The 12,721-nt window shown below is 32.6% G+C and overlaps 1 protein-coding gene across 1 annotated transcript in view; it reads left to right on the top strand.

The window, feature by feature from the left end:
- Positions 1 to 12,721, top strand: part of LOC120418165 (protein fem-1 homolog CG6966) — a 96,087-nt gene that overhangs the window by 72,492 nt on the left and 10,874 nt on the right. The window lies entirely within an intron of this gene.

The raw sequence follows: 12,721 nt of genomic DNA, 5'->3' as shown, positions 1-12,721 counted from the left end.
GATACCCGAACGGAATGCGGTACGGATCCTTAGTTCTTCCTTAACGGAAACTTGGTCGTTTCTGAGTAATCGTTAAAATTGTTGATACAGTACTTGTTCGGTAACTGGGCCGAATGCTGCTCGCTAACTGGGCTGAACGAAAAATAATGAGGGGACCACCGATGCATAATATTTTCCTGATGAAATATAAAAAATAAATGTTACTCAAATTTATTTACAATGCTTACTTTTCGTTATTCTTTAATTGTAACTTGAAATTACAAAAAAGATTGAAAAAAAATAATCTTTTTTTATTGAACAAGATTTTCCATCCATTAACCCCTCGGTCATTTCGGTTTGTTTTGGGTTTTGACGTTTGTCTGCCTTTTAACTGGGCTATGGCCCCGTTATCGAGCGCCCAGTTAAAAAGCAGTTCAGTTAAACAACGTAATTCTCTAATAACTCTCACTAAATCGGGAAAAGTTGCCCCGACCCCTCTTCGATTTGCGTGAAACTTTGTCCTAAGGGGTAACTTTTGTCCCTGATCACGAATCCGTATTTACGTTTTTTTTTTTTTAGGAATTTTGAGTACGCCATCAAATCGGGCGTCCACCTTTACAGAAAAGTCCCTTCGACTCCAAATTTCTATCTCATCACGGTTTCAGGCTGCAAATTATTGAAAAACACCTATTTTTTCGCATGTTCAAAAATGAAAGGGGTTGTACCTTCCCTCCGTCACGAGATATCAAAAAACGGACCTCGGATTCGTGATCAGGGACAAAAGTTACCCCTTAAGACAAAGTTTCACGCAAATCGAAGAGGGGGTGGGGCAACTTTTCCCGATTTCGTGAGATTTGTTAGAGAATTACCCATATAAATTGCTGTCCCCTTTTTTTAATGTTTTTCAAAATTCTTTAAAAAACGTTAAAATTCGCCATGAGCTGCATTTAATCTTAAAACCTTTCAAGACCATTCTTCTTCTGTTCCTCCCTTTCTCCATGGACTGACTGACACAATCGCCATAAATCCGCTACGCAAATATTCACGAGATGAACTTTTGCGGGAATGGAACGCGACTTGGAACGCAATAAGAAGTGTCTCAGGAGATGACTCACCGCCGCCTGTCAGGTCTTTCCCCATTGTCAGTGCTCCAGTGCAATCAGAACGTTAAACTTTACTACTCTTTTTGAAGAGTTGAACATTAGGGTGGTACATAATATTAATTGAATAGTTTCTTCGAAAAAATATATTTTAAATCAACATTCAAATAAAATAAATCAAAATTTCTTACAAATTATTCAAATAAATAAAAAGCATAAAAATAAAAAATATCAGCCTTTAGTCCTCCCTTAACTGCAAAACCACTCCAATAAGTGCTGGTCAAACAAAACAAAACGATGACATGGACACTTGGAGACGATTCTTAGAGCGCTCTTGAGTCGTTTTCTCTCGCGCGATTCTTGACAGCAAGTTCAATGAAACTTTGTGCTCACTCGCGGCTTCTTTGGTTGCTCTCTTTTTGGATTTCTCCACACGCTACGATGCTCTTTCTTTTGTGCTGCTGATCCCGCGGTCGACGACCGTTCTTGGGTTGCTCTTTTTGAAAGACAACTATGAGCTGGCTTGTTGTTTTGAGAAAGAAAAAGTCCGGAGCTTTTTTTAAGAGGTTCAATATACGTTTATTTTTATTTTTTTGCATTGTTGGTTTTTTTATAAACCGCCTTGAGTCATAGGATTTCAAATACACTCAAAAAGCAAAAAAACGAATTTGGTTTATTGTGCCTTTAAAAAAAAAACTCCAGAAGTGAACTAAAATTGTGTTTTAAAGAATGTTTTTGTCGTTTCTTACTTTTTATAATTTCTTCAACTTTTATTTCAACTTATACAGTTTAAAGAAAGTTTAATGAAGCTTGTATTTTCCTTTTGTTTTCTTTAATTCTATTTTTTGATGTTCAAAAAAATGCTTCAAATAGTTTGTTTACATAGGTATTAGACTGGCCCGTATTTAAATTGTTTTCATTTTAAATCAGCAAATCAAACTAGAACAAAGCTTTTCTCAAATTTGTAATCGATTGGTTGCTTCCAAACTTCGCGTATTTCATTTTATTTTTGTATGGAAATTTATAAGAGAAATCCAACATTTATGTATTTTTTGTTCTAAGCCAAATTTCTTGCCAACGTAAAAATTAATTTTTTTTTTATAACTTGCTCCGACTGTCAAAAGTTAATGTGTCTTTAAAACTGGTCTAAAACGGTTTTTATGCTCGTAAAATATCATTTATTTAAAAATCAAATCTCATGCTCTTTCTTGATCTAAAAACAAAAAAAAACTTAACTTTAAAGAATGGAAGATTTTTCTTCATGATTTAAGGTGGATCAAAATCTCATGCAAAAGAAAATATATTTTTTTAGATGTTTTTTTCTGGGATTATTTATTAGAAGAAGCATCACAAATTGTTATGTTTAAAACAAATTCAGTCACTTATTTACGAATAAAAATCTAAATATTTGTTCAAATTATCATTGGTTTAATTCTGAGATTTAAATAAAAAAAATAGCGAAATTCTAGTGTTTTTTCAAGGATCCTATAAACTTAATTATTTTCTTTCATATTTTTATAGCACCTATTAAAAATAATCTCTCAATTTGTTTCATTTTTTACTTATTCGGATTTTTTTTTCCATTTAATCAATATTTTTATTCAAAAATTAAGCTCAAATTTTCAAATACGCTAAAAAGTACTGCTTAATTCAAAATTTGGAAAGCATTTTTACGAAACGTCAAATGATCATTTCAGTAAAAATATTTTTGATATTTTCAAAATTCATAAAATTAGAACTGTAATTCGCCGTAGCTCAAAATGTGAGTTTTTTCGTTTTTTTCGGAATCTATAGTTTATTAAACAAAGGTGAAATGAAAGAATGGGTTTATTTGCGAAATTTGGAGGAAATATTTAAATTAAAGCAGACAATTCGTTGAAAATGGTTTCTCATGAAATTAGCAATTTTTTCAATTGAAAAAATATTGTTATAATCAAAATAACATAAAGGATGAGAAAAACACGTTCAAAAATATTCAGCTTAATTTCAAATTGAATTCAATGGATAAAAAAAATTATTTAATTAAAAATGATTTTAATAAATTACATTTTGAGAATTTATAACAGTTTTCAAGAAAATATATTTGTGGATCAAACATATTGAAATATTTGTTAACAAAAAAAAATGTTTACGTGCTATGTGGAAGGTTATTCCTTTAGTAGATTTATTTAATGCTTTAAGCACCCGCTTAAGTAATACTAAAACAACTAATTAAATAAAATGAAAAACTATTCACGTTCTTAATAAAAGCTTTTAATTATTTTTTCATATGACAAAATTATATTGAAAATGATCATTTAAAAATAGGTGTATTATTTTCATGTTTTTCTTATCAAAATAACCCTCTACAACCCAACCCCGCCTCTAGGCGGGCTTCGATTTAAAAAATCGCCAAAAATCCATTTTTCAACCAATTTTTGATCTTAAAAAAGCATTGGAAAGAAGAACTTTTAAAATTTTGTAAAATTTCAGGGTTGGAAGTTTGACTTGTTTTATGTGACTTTGCCAATGTTTTAAAAAATGTATTTTATTTAGGGGTCAACTTTGGCTGTGTTTTTACTAACATTTCCTATATTTTATGTAAAAAGAAGTATGCAGTAATTTTTCTAGTGCCCCAGACTATGCCTCTACGCATTTATTTACAATTTAAATGATAATGGTTCCATTTTATAGCAGAAAATGTGAAAAACATGCCAAAAATTGAAAAAGTTACTGTAAAAACATGAAAAAATTAGATAGGCAAAATGTAATGATAGGAGGTGGTAGAGTAGGCCAAATACTACCAAAAACAAACATAAACTAAACATGATAAATGCAAATTAAAATACTAAAAATGAAACAAGAAAAACATAAAACAAGAGAAGTCAAGTTGCTCAAAATGACCTCCTGAACACGGGAAAAATAAAAAAATTCGAAAAAAAAATTGGGCAGTAGAGGGATAAACAAATTTTTTTCTAGGTAGCTGTTAAATAATTACAGTTAAATAATAACAGTTCAAATAATAATATCAAATTCGAATTCAGTGTTTTCAAGTTAGAGGTAAAAATATTAAACTGAAAAAAGTGCAACTAAAAGTTCAAATGAAGATATAAAATTCTGCCACTGATTACAGTAATTTTTTGCTCAACGTTTCTTCCAGTTCTTCAGCCCGCCACTCCTAGATGCAAACCCTCTGTCTCTTTTGTGCTGTCAGGCAATTAGCTGTTTGTCCGTATGATCCTGCACTCTCGGGGCCCCTGGCACATGCACAAACCATGATGCAGAAACCCTTCATTCCCTAACCAGTACCGGCAACGTATCATTAGTTGTACTACTAGGGTAAAAGTACACAGCAAAAAATCCGATGGTAAAATCGCATGCAAAAGCATGCACATCACCTTCGTCAAAATAAACACTTAATATTACACACTGCATGTACAATTTTTGTAAACACAAAAAAAAAGTTGCAACCGACGGGATTCAAACCCAGCACCAACATTAAGGACTAGCGCCTTAGCCCACTCGGCCATCAGACCGATGAAAAGCTGTAAGGATAAACGCATATATGAGCTTGACATTTCGGATAATTAGGTTTCCCATACTGATGGGCTACATATTTCAGGGTGTAAAATCACATAAAATTGCATAAAATAATGCAATATTTATTTTACACCCAGACCTATTACACGCAGCTGGATTACTACTTTTTTAGCTGTGTAGCTTTTCCAAACAATAAAGAAAACGGTGATATGAACTTCAATAGCTTGAGATTTTTTCTTCGATTTTTTTTGCTTTTTGGGTGTTTTGGAATACTATGACATGAACACCATGATCAAATTTGTATTTTTATGATCCAAAAATAGGTGCCTCTCCCCTAGGACCATGTGGTTGACGGTGGAGAAAATTACATTGACAACTCTTCTTTCTTCTGCTCTGGTGGGGAAGGATTGGCCGGTTTCTTTGTTGTGTTCTTTGTGCTGTTTATTTTTATGTGGTTTTGCCAGAGATCATTGGTCTATGGAACGAGAATACGCACTCTTCGGTGTTGGGTTGCAATTTAGCACGTGCAAGAAAAACAAGGCCACAGAAGGCGTGTACCATTCAAGGGTCAATCCGAAAACGAAGCCCAAGAAGGAAGGTAGCAGAACTTGAGTCGATGCACTTGGGGGGGTACACGGAGAGAAACATGCAGTCTAAATTGAAATCTTTAGAAGATAAATTAAAAAATATGTTTTTGGTTACTCAAACTGTTTAAAAATTACGAATTTTAAATAATAACTTTTCTTGGAATCCTAAAGATAATTTCTCAGTGCAAACTCCAACTCCTTCGAGTTTCTTGAACTCGACGTTCTGTTTATGTTCTGCGGTTTTCTGTTTTCCCCTGCTAGTTCTTCCTTGCAAAACACTGCTATTAAATACTAGAAGAACCGTTAGTCCATGAAGACACAACTCTTGTAATTGCGAGCAGCAGCATGATTGCACCAGCTCATTTCAAACGTGATTGAATTTTCCCCGTTCAACTCTTCACGATATAGTTTAGTCATGAACTTGAACTACGGCTAGGTCGCATGGCGAATAACTTTGAATATTTTACATTCAAATGTATTCCTGAAAGCTGATCGCCGTACCCCAAAAATGGTCGAAAGGCGCGATGTGTGGAATAAGGTTGAAAACATTGCCGCCACACGTTCAAGGTTACCAAGGGCAGGTTCATCGCCATCGGACCAGACAACAACAACAGAATGGCCTGACCACTGGGCAGCTTGGGTCGATCGACTGAATAGTTGGAGTGAATTAAGATCTGCTTTAAGGTTTGGATTGGTCGAATTGTTATTTGTGTAGTTTTTAGTATTTTTTTTTTGATTTTTTACTAGCTTTTGGAGTTTGTAGTTGTATTTTGTTTTAAAAATAGTTTTAACGAGATTTTGTATATGCCCTTTAGATATGTAAGTCTAGGTGTGATGTTTACATTTTCTGTAAGTGCGGGTACCGCAAACTCGTTTCCACGAGTTTAAATCGGTTCTTTATGGAGTCATTTAAAGTCATTCTTGAATTTTTCTGAGAGCATTTCTTTTTTCATCAAGACATTGATGGTTTTCAGGATTTTTTATTTATTATTATTATTATAGTTTATTATTGACACTTTACCATAATTTGGCATTCGTGCCAATTTTTTTATTTGTTCCTGATAGTTAATAACACTCTAAAAAAACAACCCAGCAAAGTTAGAAAAAAACACGAAATTTTAAAATCATTATTTTTTGCTCTAAATGACTTTGTCCTAAGGGGTAACTTTTGTCCCTGATCACGAATCTGAGGTCCGTTTTTTAATATCTCATGACGGAGGGGCGGTACGACCCCTTCCATTTTTTAACATGCGAAAAAATAGGTGTTTTTCAATAATTTGCAGCCTGAAACGGTGATGAGATAGAAATTTGGTGTCAAAGGGACTTTTATGTAAAATAAGACGCCCGATTTGATGGCGTACTCAGAATTCCGAAAAAAACCTATTTTTCATCGAAAAAAACATTAAAAAAGTTTTAAAAATTCTCTCATTTTCCGTTACTCGACTGTTAAATTTTTTTGGAACATGTCATTTTATGGGAAATTTAATGTACTTTTCGAATCTACATTGACCCAGAAGGGTCATTTTTTTTATTTAGAACAAAATTTTTCATTTTAAAATTTCGTGTTTTTTCTAACTTTGCAGGGTTATTTTTTAGAGTGTAACAATGTTCTACAAAGTTGTAGAACAGACAATTACAAAAATTTTGATATATAGACATAAGGGGTTTGCTCATAAACATCACGAGTTATCGCGATTTTACGAAAAAAGTTTTGAAAAAGTTGGTCGTCATCGATCATGGCCGTTCATGGTCACCCGCGACAGACACGGACGACGAAACAAAGAGAAACGCAAAAAGTAACTTTTTCAAAACTTTTTTTCGTAAAATCGCGATAACTCGTGATGTTTATAAGCAAACCCCTTATGTCTATATATCAAAATTTTTGTGATTGTCTGCTCTACAACTTTGTAGAACATTGTTACACTCTAAAAAATAACCCTGCAAAGTTAGAAAAAACACGAAATTTTAAAATGAAAATTTTTGTTCTAAATGATAAAATGACCCTTCCGGGTCAATGTAGATTCGAAAAGTTCATCAAATTTCCCATAAAATGACATGTTCTAGAATTTTTTACATTCGAGTAACGGAAAATGGGAGAATTTTTAAAACTTTTTTAGTGTTTTTTTCGATGAAAAATACGTTTTTTCGGAATTCTGAGTACGCCATCAAATCGGGCGTCTAATTTTACATACAAGTCCCTTTGACACCAAATTTCTATCTCATCACCGTTTCAGGCTGCAAATAATTGAAAAACACCTCTTTTTTCGCATGTTCAAAAATGGAAGGGGTCGTACCGCCCCTCCGTCACGAGATATCAGAAAACGGACCTCGGATTCGTGATCAGGGACAAAAGTTACCCCTTAGGGCAAAGTTTCACGCAAATCGAAGAGGGGTCAGGGCAACTGCTGTGTGAGTTGGCGGAGAATTACCCAATTGTAATTGTAATTGTAATTGTGATTGTAATTGTAATTGTAATTGTAATTGTAATTGTAATTGTAATTGTAATTGTAATTGTAATTGTAATTGTAATTGTAATTGTAATTGTAATTGTAATTGTAATTGTGATTGTAATTGTAATTGTAATTGTAATTGTAATTGTAATTGTAATTTGGGTTAAATTTAATTGTAATTACAATTTGGGTTTAAAATTTGCGATAGTAAATATTGTCTTGTCAATTTATTTTTTTGCATTAAAATGAAAAAAAAAGTGATCAGAAATTGTTTTTTTATCATGTTTTTGACCGTTGTACATGAATAATTTACATAAGGCTTTAGGACCCTATTGTAATTGTAATTTTTTTGAAACGATATCCTGCTAGTTCACACTGTATTTCAGGGAAAGGAATTAAGTGGTGTTTTGGAAAAAGTTGTAAATAGGTACACGGAAAAAAGTTCCATTTTTCAATTTGTCTTTTTATTACTAAAAGTTGAATCTCCATTTTTTTATAATTTGTGAAATTATTTGATATTTTTTAATTCTTCTAACTTGAGTTTGGATGGTGCAAAATTTGGTTCAAAGTTTTGATTTTTGAAAAAAAAAGTGAAATTCTATAATGTTAACATTTATTCAAAATTCGTTTAGATGCAAAACCAAATTTGCAACAATAAATATTTTAGCCATTTTTGATAAATTGCAACATTTTGAAATTAAAGGCATCAAAAAGTTGATATTTTTGCATTTTAAAAATATGTTTTGAAGGAAAATCACACCTGCATAAAAAATTTCCGAATAGCTGAGATAATTTCCTACAATTCTCTTTTTTGACAATGTTGATCAGACTGCTGGTTGTTGAGATAAAACTTCTGAAAACTTAAGTTTTGTGATGAGTTTTTCTCAGTGTTTCAAATCGCAATAGCTCGGAAATTGATTTTTTTTCTCTTTTCATATTTTTTTTTCTGAGTTTGAAAGGTATTGAAAAGTTACCACTCATTTTGATTTACCCTGTCATTGCAAGCAAGCTTACAGGTCTACAAGTGGAGTAAGTCACATTTATTTCTAAAAATAACCCCAATTTATCAAAATTCGCGTCATTACAAATGCGTCAATTTCGCTGACTTCGACTCTGAATCCACAGAAGACATGTTTAAATCATTGATTTTTTTTAAAAACCTGCTATTTTCAGTCCCAAGGATGCCACTTCCTCGTGAGAAGAAACTATGAAAAATGATTTTTTTATCGAAACAAACATCTCCAAGACGCCAAGCTGTTGAGTATAGTGACAATTTACGCTAACTTTCCACTTTGTTGAACACACCATCACGGGTAGACATATCGATTTTTGAATTAATTATTAAATTAAGCATTTAAATATTGAGAACTCTTCTTCAAATTCAACGCCAAATCAAAAAAATATATAAATCAAAAATACATTCACTTACCTTTAATATTATCACAAGGAAGTCCAATCACCTCAGCCGAGCTGGTTTCCTTAACATGTTCAGTTTTCGTCAAATCGGCACAGCTGGCATCCTTCAAACATTTTTAAATTATTTTTCCATTTTCGTCGCGTTTCGTTAACTTCCCTGCTTATGGCGCAATTAGCATCAATTTTCACAAATTATCCGAGCGTTTTAATTTTTTGCTTAAAACGTTAGTTTGAGACATCCAGTTGGAGTGTCACTTCGAAGTCGCCGATGTCGACGACGATTAACGGAAACGAAAAGATGTTTGCCTCGCCGTTGGAGGGGGAGGGTGCAAATATTAGTTTCCCTCGAACGGTTGGCGCGGTCACATCAGGGTGCTAATCACGGATTCGCAGCCGCTGGCTTCCTACACGCAGAATCGAAAATAATTGAAATTTGACCGTTTGTCACTGTGTCATCAAGCTGGATTTGTCAGAATTTCGATCCCCAAAAAGTAAACGTTTGAACTTGTGCAACAAGTTCTTCCAGTTCTCGTGTGAACGATTCTAAGTGATCTCTCTGTCTCTGGCTTCTGTAAGGTGGAAGTGAAGAACGCAGTTCAATTTTGGCAGTGATCGGGAGAGGACACAAAAACGAAAAAAAAAAAACTGTAAAATGTTGATCTACATCACCGCCATCTATAAGGTGCTCAAGTGGAAAAGTGTGGAAAGTGTGGTGGTGTCCAAAGTGATGATCCTGAGGCAGATGCTGCTCGTGGTGATCGTGTTGCGTTATTGGCTCGGGCTGCAGAAAACGTCGTGGGAGAAGACGATGCGAGAGGTGCATTGAGTGGAAAATATTGGAGTGTTTATTTTAATTTCAGAAATTAATACCTTTAATGCCAATGGCCAATGTTGAAGAGTGCTATTTTTCAGCACTAAAATGGGTGCAGAAAACATGAACTTTTCAGCACTAGAATCATTTTTCAATATTTTTTATTTGAGCGGTGAATTTACTTAACACATGCAACTTTGACATGGAATTTCATTAAAATTTCATTCACGTCTTAATCTACAAGATATTTTGTAAATAATTTGAATATATAGTTTCGGTTCACGTTGCGAGGCATTTTCGTGTGTCTTACTACTTTTTGACTACAATTACAAAACATTAAAATTTCACGGCAATTTCATGGTACTCTAAAATCTGCATAAAATAATCGCAGCAATTTGTTATTTTAAGAGTAATTGTATACATCAAAGTTACTGAAAAATATAGCATTAGTTCCAGATACAAAATAAAACCCGTGTCTCAAAATATTTATTGAATAAAAGCACAATTTTTTTTTGAAATTTTGCAGTCTTTTCATCTGCTAGATTTACAATTCATTTATCTTTATATAATTTAGATTTTAGAAATTAAATTTGCTAAAATATCTCCAAAACGAAGCACATCCTAAACAGCAGATTTACACAAAGTACACTCAATGAAATAAATTTAATAAAATGGTTTTTTTGTCATATATTTCAACAAAATGAAAATTTTAACAAACTTTAAGTATTTCCATTTATTTAGGAAAAATCTCGATTTGTAGCAATATTTTGTCATTTGATATTGATAACCGTCAAAACTGTTAATAAATACATTTTTAAAAGCTTAGCAAGATGTTTTAATTCTATGTTAAACCATGTTGAACAAAAAACTTTGTTTATACAAAAAAAATCAAATTTTTCTTACGTCATATGAAATTTGTTCATTGATTTAAAAAATGAGTTCTAAAGCCATGATTTTTTTCTTATTGTCTTAAAAATGTCAGTTTAAATCTCTTGGATACTTTCAAATAAAAAAAAAACTTATTAATGATAGGAGCAATTGGGTTCTAAAATTAAGCTTAATTTAGTAATGTTATTGTTCACAACGACAAAGCTTATTTTTATGAGTTCGAAGACCCTTTGAACGACCGCAAATGATTTAAAATTGATTTTTAACTAAACTTTTAAAAATTAACTTCGCGGCCCTTCTTGACAGAAAAGGTCCTTCTTGACAGCTCGTTCCAAGGGGACCATAGTTGATCCATTGAAAAATGTTGTCTTCGTTTTTTTTACCGCTGTACATAAAAATTCACATTGGGCTTTAGAACCCAATTTGACGATTGATTATTTTGAATTTCACGGCATTACACGGTTTTTACCAAATTTCAAGAATTACGCGGCTTCCGCGAAATCGCGGAAAATTTCAGTTCTGGAGTTTTTTTTTGTAAAGGTCCTATAAACAAAATTTCAATTTTTTGCTTTTTGGGTGTTTTTAGAACCGCCTTGAGTCAGGGGTATTCAAAAACACCCAAAAAGCAAAAAATTAAAATTTTGTTGATAAGACCTTTTCAATAAAAACTCCAGAGTTTAAACAATACATTTCAGTTCATAACTGTTACAATTTTGTTTTACACACTTAAATTTATAAATATTTTGTAAGTTACCATCCCTATGATTTCAGGACATTTTCGAATAGAAATGTACAAATATTATTTTATTCATGATTTCATGATGTAAAAATAAAAAGTCCTAGAATTTTTGTAAACCAAGCACTCAATATTTCGATGCCTCTCTTGTTCTATCCTTGCTGGGATTTCTAGGTAGTTAGCAGAAGAAAGCAACGAGGCATCGAATTAGTCAATAAACCCAGTTTAAATCAGACAAACGTCAAAAAACAAATCTTGACTTTTTTTTGATAAGGTCCTATAAACAAAAGTAAACATTGAGTGTATCCCGCTTACTCCGATGGACTTTGACATAAGGTGTGAAAGGGATACACTCAATGTTTACATTTGTTTATAGGACCTTATCAAAAAAAAGTCAAGAAATCAAGGTGATCGAGGGGTCAGTCGATGCAAAAACGAAACATTTTTTTAAATCAATAATAATTGAAGAAGTCCAGTTACGAATAATTTTCAAGCTAATTTAAAGGTTAAGCATTGGAATTGTTTTTGGTATTATTTTATTTTACATGTTTTTAGCGATATAATATTTAGCATTGATGGTCCCTAGTTTTGTTGTTGTTATTCTTTATTATAGAGTCTTATGTTTTCAAACTCTATTAGGCAAAAATTAAATTAAAGCATATTTGCCAAAAACCAAACATCACAAAGCAAACCCAAATACACACAAACAACTCAATTCCAAATCCAAAGTCCTCTCCACGCCACTTGACATTCAATTTGAAGTTCGTCAACATCTCTGTACTGATGTGCGTACGAGGGGAGGTGGCATCAGATAATGAGGATCCGATAATGATCGTAAATTTAAGTGTGTAAACCTGCCATGACGCGTAAGGTGAAAGAAATAAAGTTTAGCGAGAGAGAAAAAAAAATCTTCCACAAAACCGGTTGCACCGCGTCAGGGGTCATACCAAAATAGCAGTAGAAGTAGGATATTACGCAATATTGGGTACATCCGAAAATTAGCTTGGAAGTGGCTGTGAGTGATATTGAGGTGACCCTTTGCTCGTAAAGTTTTTTTTTTACTATTTTTTATTTATTGAAACTTCAGTGAAGTTTGTTCTTTTTAATAAATTTTTAAATCAAAAAATCTTTTCAAAAACATTTAATCAACTGTTTATTTTTTGATAATAAATATTTAAATTCAAGGGTTAAATCCGGTGCGTTTCTCCCCGTTTTCAAGGGCAATCAACTTGATC

This window comes from Culex pipiens, chromosome 3 (assembly GCF_016801865.2).
Source record: "Culex pipiens pallens isolate TS chromosome 3, TS_CPP_V2, whole genome shotgun sequence".
Lineage (NCBI taxonomy): Eukaryota > Metazoa > Arthropoda > Insecta > Diptera > Culicidae > Culex > Culex pipiens.
Note: the sequence above shows the minus strand (reverse complement) of the source record. Positions and strands in the feature narration are given on the sequence as shown.